The 18323-nt window shown below is 43.9% G+C and overlaps 1 long non-coding RNA gene across 1 annotated transcript; it reads left to right on the top strand.

Moving 5' to 3' along the window:
• The first annotated feature begins 4270 nt into the window (after positions 1 to 4270).
• Positions 4271 to 15419, top strand: LOC308477295. The gene is made up of 3 exons (XR_013986457.1): positions 4271 to 4430; positions 13106 to 13264; positions 15268 to 15419. It is a non-coding gene; the product is annotated as an uncharacterized lncRNA (long non-coding RNA).
• The last annotated feature ends 2904 nt before the right edge of the window (positions 15420 to 18323 follow it).

Genomic DNA, 18323 nt, shown 5'->3' with positions numbered 1-18323 from the left:
TGCCATCATCTCCTGGCCCTTTTAGGTCTATTTTTATATTACCTCATCCTAATTTCATCAAATTTATTTATTTCATTTTATCAAATTTCTATCTCAACCACTGCCAAAGTGGTCCAGGACAGCAAATATCAAAAGTTAACACAATACAATTTAAAATTAAAAACATAAACAAATTGAAAGCATTTCTAAGCAATTTAAAAGCCATCTAAAACATTTAGAGCACCTGAATACATTAAAAAGCAATTGCAAACCCTCACAGTTACTAATTTCGATGTTCCATGACTTGTTGTCTTTGAGCCTGGAGAAGCAGGAAGGTTTTCACATTTTACCTGATGGTCAACACTGAAGAAGACAGACCCACCACACCAGGAATGGTGTTGCACTAACAGGGGACTGAGAAGCCCCTGTCATGGGCCAGCGCCAACAAGGAACGAAGGAGAAATTCAATTCGGTTCATATTTAAAGGCAAGCCTATCTAATTCACATTTTCCAAAACAATATGCAAATTGGGATGCAGATATCCTTTGAAATTTGCAGTTCCCCAAATCAGTTATTCTTTCCAGCTCTGTTAAAAAATAAATAAAAACAGACTTTGGACCAGAAGAAATGTAGAATCATAGAATCATAGAGTTGGAAGAGACCACAAGGGCCATCGAGTCCAACCCCCTGCCAAGCAGGAAGTTAGAACAAGGTGCTTAGCTCTTTATCTTCTGTCATTTTTCAACTTAAAACCATACCCCCCACACACCATTTTAATTGCTAGAGTAAAGCTACAGTGACCTTGCAGCTTCCCTCTTCTGTAGTTTGAGAGTGGTTTCAAAATTTAAAAAGCCTAGATAGAAAGAGATTAAGAAGCCTCTTCCCCTCATTACCCACAAGTGCCTGCCTGCCCCAGGCTGCTTCTGTTTTTTAAAAAATCCAGAAGAATAAAGCATCTCAGAACTGTGCCTAATGTTTAGTTTAGCCTCAGAGAAAAAGTTCTCCACTAGCTTTCTCCTCACCATACTAATACTGCAAGTATAGGAATTCCCCCAACTGTATTATGACATGGCACAGTCCCTCAAAAACTGCAGTTCTGCTGATTGTGTGGTTTGCCTGTAAATCCATAACTTTCTCCCAACATTTCTGACAAAATAAGATATTCTGTTGCTTAGAATCATAGAGTTGGAAGAGACCACAAGGGCCATCGAGTCCAACCCCCTGCCAAGCAGGAAGCACCATCAGAGCACTCCTGACATATGGTTGTCAAGCCTCTGCTTAAAGACCTCCAAAGAAGGAGCACCTGCTTCATTGTAAATAGAAGCTGCCAGAGAGACACCATCAGCACCACTCCAAACCATGGTTTGACGAGGACGGCATCACTGCAAAAAAAAAAACCTTATCAACTCCTACCAAGCATTTGCTTCAACTGCAACTCATTCAGTTGCATTAGCCCTCCTCCACAACAAAAGGCACTATAAACAGGTGCTGGCTCGGGGGGGGGGGGGAGGAAGCAGTAAGAAATAAATGGACAAAGGTTATTCAGGCAGCTAAATCCAATAACTCAGCCCTCTTCTGGAATGTTATAAAGCTTTCCCAACCAAACAAATCACTAACGGAAGAACCCTATATAACGCCAGAGGACTTTATAAGGACAGAGCAGTGGGGAGAGGCCAAAGCCCTGAAAGTATTGTGGATCTCCCAAATTGGGCCCCAGTAACAACGTCAGAGATTGAGAGTCTGGTAGCCCAACTGAAACAGGGGAAAGCCCCAGGGGCAGATTTAATACCAGTAGAGGCTATAAAAAATAATTTAGACTTTTGGGCCCCAATTTTAGCCTCACTTTTCACCAGCATAGACACCTATGGATATATTCCTGAAGACTGGGGACTTTCAATCATTGTCCCAATATATAAAAAAGGCAAAAAAAATGATCCTGCCAACTATAGACCAATCAGTCTTCTAAACGTAATAAGCAAACTGTACGCAAGACACTTGCAGCGGAAATTCAAAGACTGGCTACAACAAGAAAACATCCTTTCAGATGAGCAAGTGGGATTTTGAGAAGGGCGTTCAACCATCGACCAATGTTTAGTTCTTCAACATCTAATAGAGAAGTACTCATCCAGCAATATCACTTCTCTTTATGTGGTCTCCATTGACTTCAGAGCAGCCTTTGACTCTATTTCCAGGGGGGGAAACTATGGGAAAAACTGGAGACCTCCACACTAGATAAACACTTGCTATACCTAACATGCATGTTACATGGAGGGACCTCACTAAAAGTGCATTGTACCTCCCAGGGCCACTTATCCAACACAACAGAAACTGAGAAAGGAGTCAAACAAGGATGCATACTGGCCCCATCCTTGTTCAATTATTATATAAATGATATGATCCCTTACCTACGCAATATAAACTTCCATCCTCCAAAACTTGCTGGAAATCACATCTCGGTGCTGCTTTACGTAGATGCTACTGCAATCCTCTCTAGAACACCGATAGGCCTTAAAAGAGTTATCAAAACACTCGCTGCATACTGCAAAGAGAACCAATTGAACCTCAACTACCAAAACACCAAAATCATGGTCTTTGCTAAGAGGCCTAAATTATGTGTATGGTACATGGACAGGCATAAGATCGAGCAGGTCACCTGTTTTAAATACCTGGGTATAGCCTTCACTGATCGGGAAGCAGAAAAACCCATGGCGACGACCCCCCAAAACAAGGCTTTGCAAAAGAAGCTGCACAACTGTGAGCTGATCCCCCAAAAAATGGGGCTTCCCCCCTTTCCTTCTCTAAAAACTAGGTGTGTCTTATGGTCATGGAGTGAAAAATACGGTATGTTGCAGGGAATGCTCAGAGAAGCGCTAACGCCCTCCTTACGTACCTTAGGTCCAAAGAGGGACTCTGCATACCGGCAGCCCTCAAACTGTTTGAGGTCAAATCGATTGCACAATTGTTATACGGTGCCCAATTAGGCCCCTTCGCCAACTGCACTCCGTTAGAATTGGTGCAGTCTAAATTCCTAAGATCTGTTCTACAAGTACCTAAATATGTATCCAATGCCACCATACGCCTCAAAACTGGATTCATAAGAATCCAGGCCAGAGTGTGGCTTGCCACTCTTAATTACTGGCGGAGACTAGCCTTCCTTCTGAGTGGCATTGCTTCCCTGAGTATTAGATAAATTTCAGTCCACATGGAAACAAGCAGTGGAAAATATAATAACAACTATAGGACTCAATCCACAGATCCCACTCAACATGGGGCACGAACAAGCAAAAAACATTAAACAGTGTGTGGTAGATCTAGAACGACAGGTAGACCTAGCCAGGTCCCCCAAAATTTTAATTAGTGAAACTAGAAGATACTTGACTTCCCAAATGCCATACATAGCTGTCAGGGAACTGCCATTGGAGCTAGAGGCGGAGGGAAGGCTCCAGAGGGATGGGGGAGAGGGTCCCAGTAGGGAGAGAGGCAGCCCGTCCGCTAGGGAAGGAAATCAGCGTAACACCAGTAGAGAAGGGGGGCAGATGGGGGAATCGGAGAGGAGGCTCCAAGACTCCTCGCCGGAGACCAGCGGAGAGAGTACGGGTTCTCCGCTGCCCACACCCTCCCTGCGCAGAAGGCTTCCGCGCAGGGAGTCTAGGCGGAGACTAGGCGTCAAGGAACTTTTGTGCTGGAAGAAGTTTAAGAAATGCCCACTGACGGATTCTGCCAGCGACTGAGACAGTCACGATGCTGGAGGCTGTTCAGTCAGAAAGGGTTTAACCAGGTAACCTCGCCAGGAGTGGCGGCAACGTACGCACGAGCAACCCCTAAATCCATTACAATAGCTAATCTCGAAATACCAAAACCACAAAGGGCTGCCAGGCAAATATCTCCTGTTTGGATTCTTGGAGCAGTTCGACTGCCAGAGACACTGGACTCTGGATCTGCAACATTATCAACTACATCAACCCTGCTATATGCCACCCATCTCCCCTCTCACCTGTCACAGTTCAAAATTACAGAGTTTAGGAAAATTCAGTTTGTAGTTGCAGATCTAGCATAACAGGTCATTTTACATGCCTGGAACCTGAATGTGAAAAAAAGGGTGAGGACTTGGATTTCTCTTCATTAGCTGCTTATTTTCCCATGCTAGGTTTCGCAAGAGTACAGGTGTTTGCCTCTAGTGTCCTGGCCACACTCCAAGTGCCAAACGATGTAATTACATGCTGCTTAACCTAAATTGCACCCCAGCCTCACGAATTTCCTTGAATGCAAGTAGTGTGTGTGAGAGAGAGTGTGTTCTCTTCTGCTAAAAGCTAACACGCTTGAGCTACACAAGCTGAGCAGAGCTAGAGCCTAGAGCAGCTGAAAGCACACCAGAACTGGTGGAATGTTGAAGAGCAAGCAACACCCTCCAGGCCTGAGAGAAAGAGAGTTGGTGAAGCATGTCATCCAAGGTAAGACGCTACAAACTGGCACATATTATGCCACCACTGTACTGGAAATCATCATCTACAGGTTTATGTACTGACCCTCTGAACTAACAACATTGCTCAGGAGTAAAACTATTGAAACAGCTGAACTTCTGGAGATGCTCTGACCTGTCCAACCACAAAGCCTTCTGCAGGTATATTCCAAACTGAGTTGCATCCACTCATCACTTGCATCATTCTTTATAAGTGAAGCACTCTTATTCACTCAATATATTTCTCAAGTAGGTGATTCCATGGGCTCGCTAAGTGACTTTTGCTGTTGTTCAATCACTCTGGAAGATGCTAAACCAACAGACTTGGCCAAAGTATAGATGTGCAACCAAAGATTTCCCAGAAACTCCACATAATAAGAATCAGGTCTCTGGTTGTGGCCTTCTCATTGGTTACCCATTGTACAATCTGTTCTGGGTACACACCCTCAGTGTGAGAAACTGGTTTTAGTGTCAGAAAGCTGATCAGGTTATATGACTCTGCTAGGATCAGCTAAGGCCAGGAACTTTCTCGGTTTGTAAGCTGGTGTCCCGTTTGAATTGGGGACAGACTAGAAGGGGCGCTGGGACACACCTTATAGCTTTTTTATTTTTTTACTGAAATGCAGCTGAGGAGGTTTTGAAACCTGTGTTTGTGTGTGTGTACTTAACACATTCCCTTCCACAGAGTGGGGGAGAAGAGTGGGAGAGTTCCATCATCTTTCCTTCTGCAGGTGGGAAAGCAACAGGAAAAGGGGTGATTTTGATAAGAAAAAATAGCCCAAGAAGTTGCAGTTGTGTTCCAGTGTTCTTTTAAGAAACTTCTGGCAGATTGATCATCTGCCTCACTGTTCCTCATGTAGTTTTGCCATTGCTTGGGGCTGCAAAGGAGAGGGAGGCAGGTCAATATTGTCCGTGCAGCTCCCAAAATGCTTCCACTATCCTACATCAGGGCCAAATGGGGAGCGGGGGCAGGAGAGCTGCTTGGCCTTTGCCTCAACCTCAAAAGCGGCTTCAGGTTTAGACATTGGTTGTGCTGGTGGTAGTCAGTGCTTTTTTTCTATAAAAATAGGTGCCAGTACTCACCATGAAGTTAAATGACACACTTTTTAACAACAACAAAAAGAGTTGCCCTGGAAAAAAGCACTGGTGGTAGTTATTTTAACATTTAATAAGTGTCTCATTCTAGTGACATAAATAGCAACCTGACTGAACAATAGTCGTGGCTTCCATGAATTCACCAATCGTGTTGCAGGTAGCTTGGTTCTGGAAGCTTCTCATAGTTTCCAGCATTTTCTCCTGAGAATAGGCACCTGCACCACCTGTCAAGAAATAATTGGAAGTTTCCCACAGGCTATTTATAGTCCTTATTCAGTGTCTTTGTTGGAGCAACATTTCTCAGAAGAGCATTCACCTGCTTTTTCACTTTTGGCTCTGCACCCCATATAATGTTGGAGGTGACCATTCAAGACTTCAAGATGAAAGCCAAACAGTTCTTGAGTTTTTATAAGTTGCAAGTCTTAAGCTCCGAAGCTGAACTATGGTTCACCAGGTAGAAGAAGAAACTCAGCAAAGAGCACTTAAAAGAGCTGAACATAGCAGACCTAGTAAAAGAGGCAGAAATCTTTTGCCCAGCCACAAAAAAGGCTCTGCTCATCTCTTTTGCTCAGCCATGCCCAATTTGTACCATAGAGCATTCATTCAGTACCTTATGGAGAGTAAAGACCTGGCTAAGGTCGAAAAGGCCAGGGGAGCATCTCAGTGGGCTTTGCTTACAAAAACTGCACTGGAAAAAAGGAGGAATTTGAGGAGGAAGTGCTGAAAAGGTTTTCAGCAAATCCAAGAAAACTTGTTTTAGTTTAGATTTTTTAAAAATAAGATGAAAAAGGCATGTTCTTTGTAATTTTGCAAAATATACCGGTACTTGTTAACCGCATGAAAGGTACTCCCTGATTTTATTTTTTTTTTATTTAACTTCATAGTTTTCAAATGACTGAAAATTTTGACAGATATTTCTGAGCACATGGGGTCAAAAGAAAGTAATTTAATACAACTGTTGTTGAGACATTTCATTCCAAATCTGCTAGACAGAGTCAGACAGAGGATGATGACAGGTGGGTGTCCACCACCCCCCAATATAAATCCTGGCTACACCCATGATACTTGATTCCATCTACTGTCTAATTTGTTAACCTTTGCCTGGGGGAAACTGCCTGGTTTGCCCTGTCTGACTGAGGATCCATGACTGAGCCCAGAGCCGGCTCCCCTAGGCAAAACTGAAAACACCATCTCCAGGTAGTTCTGGAGTTTGAGTAGTTCAAAATCTGTTTTATCTCTCAGTGAACCTTGCTTTCTTAAGTATTTGTACAACTTGAAATATCGGAAAATACTGACCCGCAGGATAACTATGGCTGCAATTCTCTACACACTTACCTGGGAGTAAGTCCACCTGAACTCAATGTGTCTTATTCCTGAGAATAGGAATATGTAAGTTCTCCAAAGGTTCTGCCCCTGTGTTACCATATAGTACTACAAGATAGTTCTCCTCCTGTACTTGCATGTCTTCTAAATATTCTTGCTCTTAATTTCTTTATCATCATAACATCATCATAATAGGAGACGAGTCAGAACTACATTTATATTTATACTTGAATTAGGCTAGAAATAGTCATTCTGTACATTTTTTAAAATATTTTTTTATGGCTGATATCATGTATGTGGACTGTTTTAAGATCTAAAACACTATGAAAATTATAAATATATTACATGCTTCTGTCCATTGGTCTGTAGCTGTAATAAGTTATTCATTCATTCATAACTGCAACAGCCACTAATCCACCTCCTCTAATTTTTAATGCAGTTTGTCCTTCTTACTGTCATTTTTCATAATATAACTTCTTGTTAAAGGAAATGCATTTAGGACACCAAGGACAAAGTTTCCTTATTCTCTCTTTCCCTCAGCCCTTTTATCCCACCCCTTTTAACTGTGTTGAAAGAAATTGGGGCTCATTTTTGTTTTTCTGAAATATAGAAGATTATCAGGAAGGAATTGCTGGGTGCAACAAGGGTGGTCCTGCCTGCTTGCTGGTCCTCACCTCTCTCTCTCTCTCTCTCTCTCTCTCTCTCTCTCTCTCTCACACACACACACACACACACACACACAGGGGAAAGGACATGTGAGAACGTTAGCCCTAATAAACAGAAGAGGAAAGGGACATGAATTTGGAAACCCACACAAACTCATCTTCTGTTGTGTGTTTCTGATTTGCACAGATGGGGGAGGGGGCATTGTAAAGCTGAATTACTGTCTCCATCCTACAGCATCTCAGCCTCCTCCACCCCCACCCCACTCATCTATGAGAGCCCTTGTTGATGTAAGGATTTGCAGCAACTGAGGGTTATCTCTGGGCCACTTGCTGAATACAGGTCCATTGATCTGGAGAGAGAACATGTAGATGTTTTTAAAGTTTCCTCCCTTCCCCCACCTCTCCAAGCACCCGTGGAGATAATGAATCACTGTTTTCCCTCTATAAATGGCAGAACTTATTCCCATCCCAGTTTTCAAAGCCACAGGTTTTGTGGGCTTCAGCAGCAAGTATACAGCTTTCTTCACTGCTGTTCTATTTATATATGGGAAATATTGATGTGGTGGCTGCACAGAATGTCCTGCAGTTTTGGGGTATGACTCCAAGCACGTAATAGCCACCATTCTGCAAAGCTGATGTTAGCAAACCCCCCCCCCCCCCATGATGGGCCATCCATCAGCTTTCCCTGTAATTCTATTGCCCCAATTCACAAAAGGTGATAAATCCATGTCTGGCTTGCAGCTCATCAGACTGCACATAGTTCAATACTCCTCTATACCAAAAGTGCCCTTCGCACTGTAAACTAGATGCAAGGCATTAGGTCAGTTTTGTAAATGGGAGGATCTTGTTTGTTTGGATGAGTGTGCCATCCTATGATCCCCCTTCTGCATTCTGTAGCAGCACAGCACTGATGACAGAGGCCAGACACTTCAGTGAGGATTCAGTGGTAGAGGGAAAGGAGCCACTTCATTCCCTGCATTTGTAAGAGGGCACCTGCAATTGTAGAGCATGAATTAAGGCAGAAGTTGAACACCTGTGTGAGGTTCGCTGCTTCTTCCCATATCACATGTGTGATGTGCCATTTTCAAGCCTCCCCACCCTCCCAGTGGTATCCAACAATTTGGAATTCATGTCATATGTCTGTCCCTGCATATTATGGAGAGAGCAGGAAGGACCTGATACCAAGGTTCCAGCATCACATACAGTATTTATCAAACTCAGGTCCCCAACTATTGTTAGATTACAACTTCCATAATCCCTAGCTAGCAGGACCAGTGGTCAGGGATGATGGGAGTTGTAGTCCCACTGTTGTTGAGGGCCCAACAGTTGGGGAGTGAACCCGTTTGAGAAACACTGGCTTATAATATATTTGCCTGGAAACTCACATATGATGCATAGATTCACCGGCTGCAGCCATGAAAGGGTTTTTCTGCCACATGATGTGGGGGAAGTGAGCTAGTAGTAAAAGTAAAGCCTATTTAAAATCAACCAGAGGTATGTTGTGGGGATGGGAAACCCTAGCTGAGGGAGATAAAATGCCTTTTTTATTTGCATTATAAATAACTTCATTTCTTATGCAAAACAGTTGCCTTTTCCAGGCTGCTCATTTTGATGTTGTTGGCAAAGCAAGAATAAAAGAAAGAAGAGGGGAGCCCTGCACAAAACACCATGCAAAAAGGGGGGCGAGCCTCAAAACAGTGCCAAAATATATAAGGAACTCTGATCAATGTGTCAGCTTCTCTGTATATTCACGCCCTCACCTTACGTGGGTGGGGTATGTGTGTGTTAAGCAAAATCCCCTTCCAAATATTTCACTGGGCAAGAAATATTATGAAAGTAACCAGTCTTTCAAATACAGTCCCCTAAACCCAAGCAAGCTGTTTAGGACCTGAGGGAACCAGCATCATGAATTGGGATTGGAAACAAACCCGAAGCCTGTGAAGAACAAAACATACTGGGGTGATATGCTCTGAATAACAAGCTCCTCAAACTAAGGTGGTAGCCTCATTCCACATGAGTTGAGCACTCCCTAAGAACTACCCCAGGTACAGGGCATCGCAGGTGCCTGACCTGGGTGTGACAAAAGAGTGTGATATAGAACTACCCTCCTGTCCACAGCCACAATCTGCCCCTCCAGGAGCAAAGCTGGTTCGGACGCACTCCCAGACTGCAGACCTGCTCCTTCAGGGGGTGATGCACAACAAACCACTTCCAGGAGAGGTTTCCTGCTGACCAAACAGCCTCTGTCTTATCTGGAGGAAGGATTGATGACACACTCCAAATCCCCCAAAGTCCTATTGCAGTAGTTTCATATCTGCTGAAGGACATGTGGGATAAAACAGATACCTATGAGATAGCACAGACCCAATATTCAGGAGCTACCTAAACAGTAGACCCCCAGCATCACCTTCTGGAACCTGCCCTCCAGGGAGAGCTGGACTTAGCACAGAACCTTTGGTTAATGTGGCTGGTCACTCATCAGCTGCCCAGAGCATAGATGCCAACTCCGAGGGGCCCAATAACATGTTTGAGGGGGGCCAGGCCCCCACAAAATTGGTGGACATGGCCATTGCCTCTGCAAGAAAGCACCAGCAACCTGGCTTCCCCCCAGCACTTGTTCACTTGCTCTCCAACTCCCCTCCCTCTCCCACCAAGCTTGGCACATGTGAATGGTGTGTGAGTGCCACTTCTTAAAATTAGAGAGACTGCGTGGCAAGGGCTCAAGGCACAACAGGGCAGGAGTTCTCTCAGTTCTAGGTAGGGCTGCCTGACATTCACAAGTCACCCATCTCAGGGCTGTCTGTATCATTCCAAGAGTGAGATTAAACTTCCCTTCCCCAAACACTTTAATCTTGCTGTAAAATCACCTCCCCATATCAATTTCAAAAAACAAAACAAAACATTGACAACACTACACACTTAATGTACTGTAACATGTCTAATTCCAAAAAGATTTTTATGCTCTCTTTTTTGCTGTATTTTATCTTTTATTTATTTTTACATTTATATACCACCTTTCTCTTCCAAGGATCTCAAGGTTGTGTACCTGGTTCTTCTCCTCCTTCCCATTTCATCCTCACAACAACCTGCGAAGGAGGTTGAGCTAAGAAGTGGCAACTGACTCCAGGGCCACCCAAGGAGCTTCATGGCTGAGTGGAGTTTTGAACCCTGCTCTCCCAGATTGTAGCCCAACGCTCTAACCATTACGCCACCTGTGGTAAATACACACAGATGGAGAAACTGTTGCACATTTTTACACAATCAAAACAACTCCTTGCAATGTTTTCTCATCAATGATACGTACAGTACACATTTCAAAAGAAATATTACTATCTTCTGTCATGCAGTAGAGGAGACTACACATCTTAACATCTTTCAGGTCTCTTTGTGCCATCTTGGTTGGGTGTCACGGTACACCTGCTTTCAGGTTTGTTGCTTTAAAAAAGAACACCCATGTTTTTCCATATCTTTCCACATTGTAACATCCCCTTACTATGGAATGTTGAATAGGTCCCATTTTAATTTTCTGTTACTATATATACAATTTCAATCTAAACTGTAGTGTATTGTTATGAGATTTTGGGGGGGGGGGTGAGTTTGGATGATGTCCTGAGTCCCTTCTAATTCTTGAGATCCTGTACCTGTTACAAAGCAAAATGTAGCGCCTCTCTGCTAAGACATCTTAAGAATTGCCACTGTCTGCCTTTTGCAGACTCCCCTGGTGAAGTTAATGTCTGAGAAGAGTTTTGAACTAGAACTGTAGCCACTGCACCAAACTGCCCTGGCTATCATGAGGGAGAAGAGTGAGACCAAAGCCCCTGAGACGCTTCTGCAGTCTCCTTTTTCCATGATTCTTGGTGGAGGATGGCACTGGTGCTTTAAATGTATGGTGCGCTTGCATAACTAAGCAGAAGGTTGCACTCAAACCTCCTAGATCCCAGTTTTGGCCTGCAGGACTCCAGCTGCAAAATCTGTATTTCAACACCAGCACACAACCCTGGAAGGTGGGATATAGTAAAGAAGAGAGGAGAAAGAGTAGTAATTCAGTGCATATACTGCCCTACACCCAAGATCCCTGGGAGGTGTGCAACATTAGCAACATAATTTATCATGGCTTAAAACACACAATACATTAAAATAAAATAATAATAATAATAACAGATACCCCCCACACAATTTCTAGGCACAGGCAGTGTTATTTATTTGGTTATTAATTTCAGTGGGTCTACGCTGAGTAAAATTAGTTGAAAAGAGCCATTGTGTATATTTTCCCCAGTGCTGCCCTGTAAAAATATTACTGGACTCAATACTCTTTCTGCATCACTTATTTCTATTTTTCACCTACCCCTTGGTGACAGTTCTAAAAATATCTTCTTTTTATTGGTGACTTTTCTAAAAGCAGCAGGTGAAGACTTGGCCAGATAGATGCACAATGCATTAGCTTATTTAGTTATAAAGTGTTTTATTCCAACCTTTAGCCAAAAAAAAAAAAAAAAAGCTTCCAGAGCAGATAAATGAAAAACAATCTAAAATAGTTGACATAAAAGGGAATGGGAATGGGGAGGGAAAAGGAAAGGAACACGCTCATGCCCCAGTTCTTAAAGTTATATTGACCAGGTGGGGCGGAAACAGTGCAGACAGCTTGATGAAATGACTGCTGTTAAGTGATACTTGTGGAAGAGCTGAAACAGCTCTGAGCAGCAGTGATAGAATAATACTGCTTCCTTTCTCTCTCTTTCTGTTCTGCAAACTGGTGGAATATTGGTATTTGGTCAGTACCATGCGGGTGGTGCTGTGGGTTAAACCTAGGACTCGCCGATCAGAAGGTCGACGGTTCAAATCCCGGCCACGTAGTGAGCTCCCGTTGCTCGGTCCCAGCTCCTGCCAACCTAGCAGTTCGAAAGCACGTCCAAGTGCAAGTAGATAAATAGGTACCGCTCCAGTGGGAAGGTGAACGGCATTTCCGTGCGCTGCTCTGGTTCACCAGAAGCAGCTTAGTCATGCTGGCCACCCTCAACCAATAAAGCGAGGTGAGCGCTGCAACCCCAGAGTCGGCCACGACTGGACCTAATGGTCAGGGGTCCCTTTACCTTTATGTCTATTTCCAGAATGGCCAACTTTTAAAATGTTTCCATCTAAGCCCCGATGTTTCATCCATTGTTTCATTTAAAGCCACACTGCACTGTGCACCTTCAACTACCAGACTTTTAGAAGACATCTGAAGGCAGCCCTGTTTAGGGAAGCTGTTAATGTTTGATGGATTACTGTATTTTAATATTTTGTTGGAAGTTGCCCAGAGTGGCTGGGGAAGCCCAGCCAGATGGGTGGGGTATAAATAATAAATTATTATTATTAAATTATTATTATTCAAACAGCATTATCCATGGATGCAGCGGGAGACTCTGGACTCAGAGCATCAGCAGCTAAGACTTCTGTTCCTCTTTTTCATTTCAGATATCAAGAGAGATGCTTCTGCTGTAGCTCTTCTTGCCCATCCACTTACAGTAGTTGATGCAGCTCTCTTGTGTGGCAGCCTCCTTTAAGTTTCCCAACTCTGATAGGTGCAAATTGTTATATTTTACAGATGCAGTAGTTAATGGATGGCAGCTTGCTTCAGGCCTCCCACAAAGTTCTGTCGCCCAGGCTGGACTGTAACCCAGACCTCACAAGTAGCAAATATGCCTCAGCCAAGGGGACCACACAAGCTTGTATCTTACAACTCCTCCTAACAGGTCTCCCACAGGTATGCACACTGCTTTTCTCTGGTTGCATGTATTCCTTTCTCCCCTCCCCTTTAAACATGGGGAGTAGTAGATGTTAAATGTAGTGGGTAGCCAACATTTGAGAAGAGTTCTTCATTAAAAAATTGAGTTGAGTGGGGAGAAATGGCTAGAATTTTTCTTCATGATGTACTAGTTTTCTAAGTTCTAATTAAGATTGTTTCTGTAATTCTTTACCTGGGGTAGAATCAAACATGGAACAGCCACAAATAAAGCTTCATCACATAGTTGTTGTTGCTATTTTGTTTACATTTTATCTTCATACCTACCTGCCAAGCAAAACGGAACCATCCGAAGTTTACAGTGGTTAGATATCATTTCACATAAATTTTGTGAGCGGTTTGCATGAAAGTAGCATACATGAGAGAAGTGTCTCCAGGCAATAAACCTGACAAGCTACGGGCAAATAGATCAAGAGCAGTGCTATTTTTCTAAAAGAAGTGGTGCTGGAACTCACCCCAAACAGAGGTGCCAGAACTGAGTTCTGGTGAGCTCTAGCTGAACAAAAACCCTGGTTAAGAGTTTTTGTGCTGGAGACTTTTAAAGGGGGAGGGGTGTTGTGGGAAATGAGAACTCAGTGTGATTTGCTTTCCCCCTGTGGTTTTGTGGGCAACAGTTTTATTATGAAAATGGCATACATTATAGAGGAGCCCCTAGTGAAGTAACTTTTCAGAAGGATGGGGTGGGGACTAGGGAGTTATGATGAATGAAAAAAGAAAGAAACCAGCTCCAAGCTTGTCTGCAGCTCAGCTGACACGTTTGACAGCAGCAGAGGTCTGGGTATGTGGCAGAGAGGCAGAAGGACTTAAACACCTGGCATTTTCCAAGCAAGCACCACTAACAGAACTAGCAAATACGTAAGAACAAGGTGGTACGTGGCTTCAATTTCCCTTCTCCAAAGCACAGCGACTGAGCCCTGGTCCCTCTTATTAGAAACCAAATCTGTCTTCCCCACCCCTACCTGTCACTGTGGCATTTTTCTTATCAAGTTTGGGAAGAAATGTTTCAAATTCTATGGGAATTTTAAATATCTGAAGCACTTTGGAGGCCCCCAATTCAGTTTGAGCCACTTTGGAGAGATCCCACTTCAGTTCAGACAAGTCCTAGATATACATGAAGTGGCTTCACTTTCTTTTTCTCTATTTGAGACTCATCAGAAACTTTTGCTAGCTAAAATGAAAGAATACACTCAACAGGAAGTGCGCCACACTTTCGATATTTGAGTATATTTCCTGTAGGACTGCCTGTCTCCCTCGGTCCTCTTCCAGCCTTGCTGTCATCTGAATAATCCTTCTTGCTTGTGCCACAATCTTGGTTAGCAGCAACCAGGGGGAAGGGCCTTCTCGGTCATGGCCCCCCTTCCAATGGACTTGCCTGCTTTCTGCGTTCTGGAAGACACACCAATGCTAATGACATTTTGTTTGTCATGCAAGATTTTTATTATGTCTGAGATCAAAGAACTGAATTCACAGTGCCTGCTGGGCTGTCAGCTGCATTTTATTCTGATTTTGCTATTCTATTGTTTGAATATGTGCCATACAAATATTTATGAATAAAATCAGTATTACTAATATTCCAAATAACTCCAAAGTGCAACCACACAATAATTATATTGGGTTAGTTGCATTTGGTTATCTTATTGCATTTTTGTTTTTGTGCCTTGTATGCTGCTCAGATAACTTTGGCCATAGGGTAAATTATAAATTGTAAAAGTAAGATGAATATACAGTATATAAATGAATTAGATGTAGCTGTAGAGTTGTCAAGTATCACTGGAAATGTTACCCAAATTTCTCATATACCATTTCAGGTCTCTTGCAGATAGCAGAGTCTCAATTATACTCTTCATTTAAAGTTCATTTTAGCCATTAAAAATATTGACCCTGTTGGCCTTTGGCATCCAAATGCCAAAGCAAACACAGTTAACAAGATTTTGCAACAAATAACAATTTTGTTTTTCTTTCAGTGAAATACAGCAGTTTACTTAAGAGCCGGACTCTCTGTCAACTTCCCTGACCCAGCGGCTGACCCATTGTAAACCAAATAAAGTGGTGGTGGAGAGTATCAGCCTAGCCCAGTGTTGTGTTATGTTCACAATGAAGTTAAGCTTCCAAGCAACTGAATGGAATTGCATCATATATCCATGATAAGTTTCTTCCCATAAGCAAAATAATTGGGCAATTCAGGACATTCTTACTTGGAAGTAAGTTTCATTAAAGTCAATGAGACTTGCCTCTTTTAGTAAATATATTTAGAAGCAAGAGTTCCTTTTGTAAGCACAGCTTTATTGTTTAGGCCAGGGGTCAGCAATCTTTTTCAGCCGTGGGCCAGTCCACCGTCCCTCAGACCATGTGGTGAGCTGGACTATATTTGGGGGGTGTGTGAACGAATTCCTATGCCCCACAAATAACCCAGAGATGCATTTTAAATAAAAGCACACATTCTACTCATGTAAAAACACGCTGATTCCTGGACTGTCTGTGGGCCAGATTGAGAAGGCGATTGGGCCCCTGGGCCTTAGGTTGCCTACCCCATTTAGGCAATGGGGAAATGTAAAGTGTATATATTGTTATAGATTATGGGGGGGGGACCCCCCTAAACCCTAGAAATTAATAAATGCTAGGATATTGGTTATTTGTGATCTCAAGCAGTTCCAGGGCTAGCTTACGCAAAACAACCTGGCCGAGCCACATGTAAACAGAGACTGGGAATTTGGAAGGTTGCCAGGGCAACTGCCCAGGGGTGGGGGTTTGTTGGGAGGAATAAGGAGGAAGAAGAGCTGAGATCCATCTTGGGCAGGCAGGCTGAAGGACACCTGCACTGCTGCCTCTTGAAATGACCATAACGTAAGACCTCCATGCAGACTGCAAGTGTAAATGGGTGAATAAACCATATTTCTTAACACCATGGACAATCTCTGCTTTGTCTTCCATTCTCCAAAGGGAAACAGACCCTTTCTGGGTGCCTGGGACCCCATGGGGGCTTGCCACTACTCAGCTGAGAGAGGGGCAGCACCCAACTTTTGTAACAATATGTTTAAATGATTTTACAGGTGACTCATATAGACTAGGGACGCGGGTGGCGCTGTGGGTTAAACCACAGAGCCTAGGACTTGCCGATCAGAAGGTCGGCAGTTCGAATCCCCGCAACAGGGTGAGCTCCCATTGCTGTGTCCCTGCTCCTGCCAACCTGGCAGTTCAAAAGACATAAAAGTGCAAGTAGATAAATAGGTACCGCTCCGGCGGGAAGGTAAACGGCGTTTCCATGCTCTGGTTTGCCAGAAACGGCTTTGTCATGGTGGCCACATGACCCGGAAGCTGTACGCCAGCTCCCTCGGCCAATAAAGCAACATGAGCGCCGTAACCCCAGAGTCGGTCACGACTGGACCTAATGGTCAGGGGTCCCTTTACCTTTACCTTTTACATATAGACTCTTCCTTGATTTGCATGTCTATAGAGGTTGTTGTTAAATATTTTACTGGGGGTGTTTCATATATTAAACATAGTAATTTCCTTGTTTAGTCACACTTAGGTCTGGTTCTCACTTGTCTTTGAAATGTATCACTTCCAAGTGAAGGTCACATGACTGAACACAATCCTAGATGCAAATAGTCCCTCCACTTAGAAAAATTGTATCTCAGGGGAAAGTATTGACTGAAATCCTTTTATTTGCCATCTAAAGTTCTATGTGGATAGATTGCTCATTTATTTGTTTTTGTCCCCATATAGACAAGCATTCCAGGATCTGAGGATCAGACCCTTTGCATTTATTTCTGAACTGATATATTCCAGTCATAGTTCAACCACCTCAGTCAGGAGGACTAAATGTTAGAATGTTTTAGGGCATCTCTCTCTGTCTCTGTCTCTGTCTCTGTCTCTGTCTCTGTCTCTGTCTCTCTCTCATATAGCTCCCCTGAATATTCATAAGCTGAAAGGTAGTACAGTATCCAAAAGTGAAAAAAGCTACAGATGAATTTTCTCAGAAAGTCTCGTCAGCGCTAATTTTAGGGTGGTGTGGGCAGTTCCCCCTTACAGAGTGTCAAGCCAAGGAGGTGCAAAACTATGATGTAGTGCACTAGAGAGCATGTAGAGAATGAAACGTAAGAGAGAGCCTTGCGCTGGTGCAATTTTACCAAAGTTGGCCCCTGGTCTCATTGTTGAAAACATTCTTGAAGTAGAAGGGAAAGGAAAGGGAAAGGAGGGGGGTGAAATGAAGAGAAAGACCTTCTTGCTCTCCTTGGAGCAGACCGGCACAACTTGGCAGTAGGTAGGGCCCAGAATTAAAATAGGCTCAACTTCTTCAGGCTTACTTTCCAATTAAATGTATAATTGATGAGGGGGAGGGGGGGAGAAAAGAAAACCCCAAAGTTACACACACCCCAAAAAAGGGGGGGAGGGCCAGAAGAATATAAAATAATAATAATAGTAACAGTAATAAATAAAAAGTAAAACTGTCCCTCAATGTCCTTCTCACCCCTCAGTGGCCCCTGGCGGTGGTGGGTCCTCTTCAGGTCCCCTTCCATTTCTCGCCTGCCCTCCCGATGTGGAATGCTGGCTTGGAGGCAGGAAGCAGCTTCCTGCCTGGGCTGGGCAGGAGTTTTCCCGTTGGCCAGCTGGAACGCCCCTGGCTGCATCTCGGGCTCAGCCCGTGGTTTCTTTTTCTCTCCGCAGCCTTCCCTGAATGTCCCCCTTCCTTCCTGTCTTCCTTGTTCCTTGGGGCTCAGGGAAGATTCGTGAGGAGGGCGAGTGGCGTGAGACAAGGGGGCTTTTCCAGGCCTTGGTTGAGCCCTGAAGGTTGGTTTTGAGACAGGAAAGCACAAGGTGCATGAGGCAGGGACGTAGGAAGGGGGTACGGGGGTGCGCCCCCCCAGGTGTCATCCTTGAGGGGGGTGACAAAATGGCACACAGTGGGGGTTGGCACTTACTGTGGGGCCTGGCCAGCAGCGCACCCGAGCCACGCATCTCCCCTGGGAGTGACATGGTGGCTCGGAGCGCCGCACTGCCCGAAACAGCAGCATGGGGC

The sequence above is a fragment of the Podarcis pityusensis genome, assembly GCF_964106645.2.
Source record: "Podarcis pityusensis genome assembly, chromosome: 5".
NCBI classification, from domain to species: domain Eukaryota; kingdom Metazoa; phylum Chordata; class Lepidosauria; order Squamata; family Lacertidae; genus Podarcis; species Podarcis pityusensis.
The sequence above is the reverse complement of the archived record's forward strand: the minus strand, read 5'-3'. Positions and strand labels throughout refer to the sequence as shown.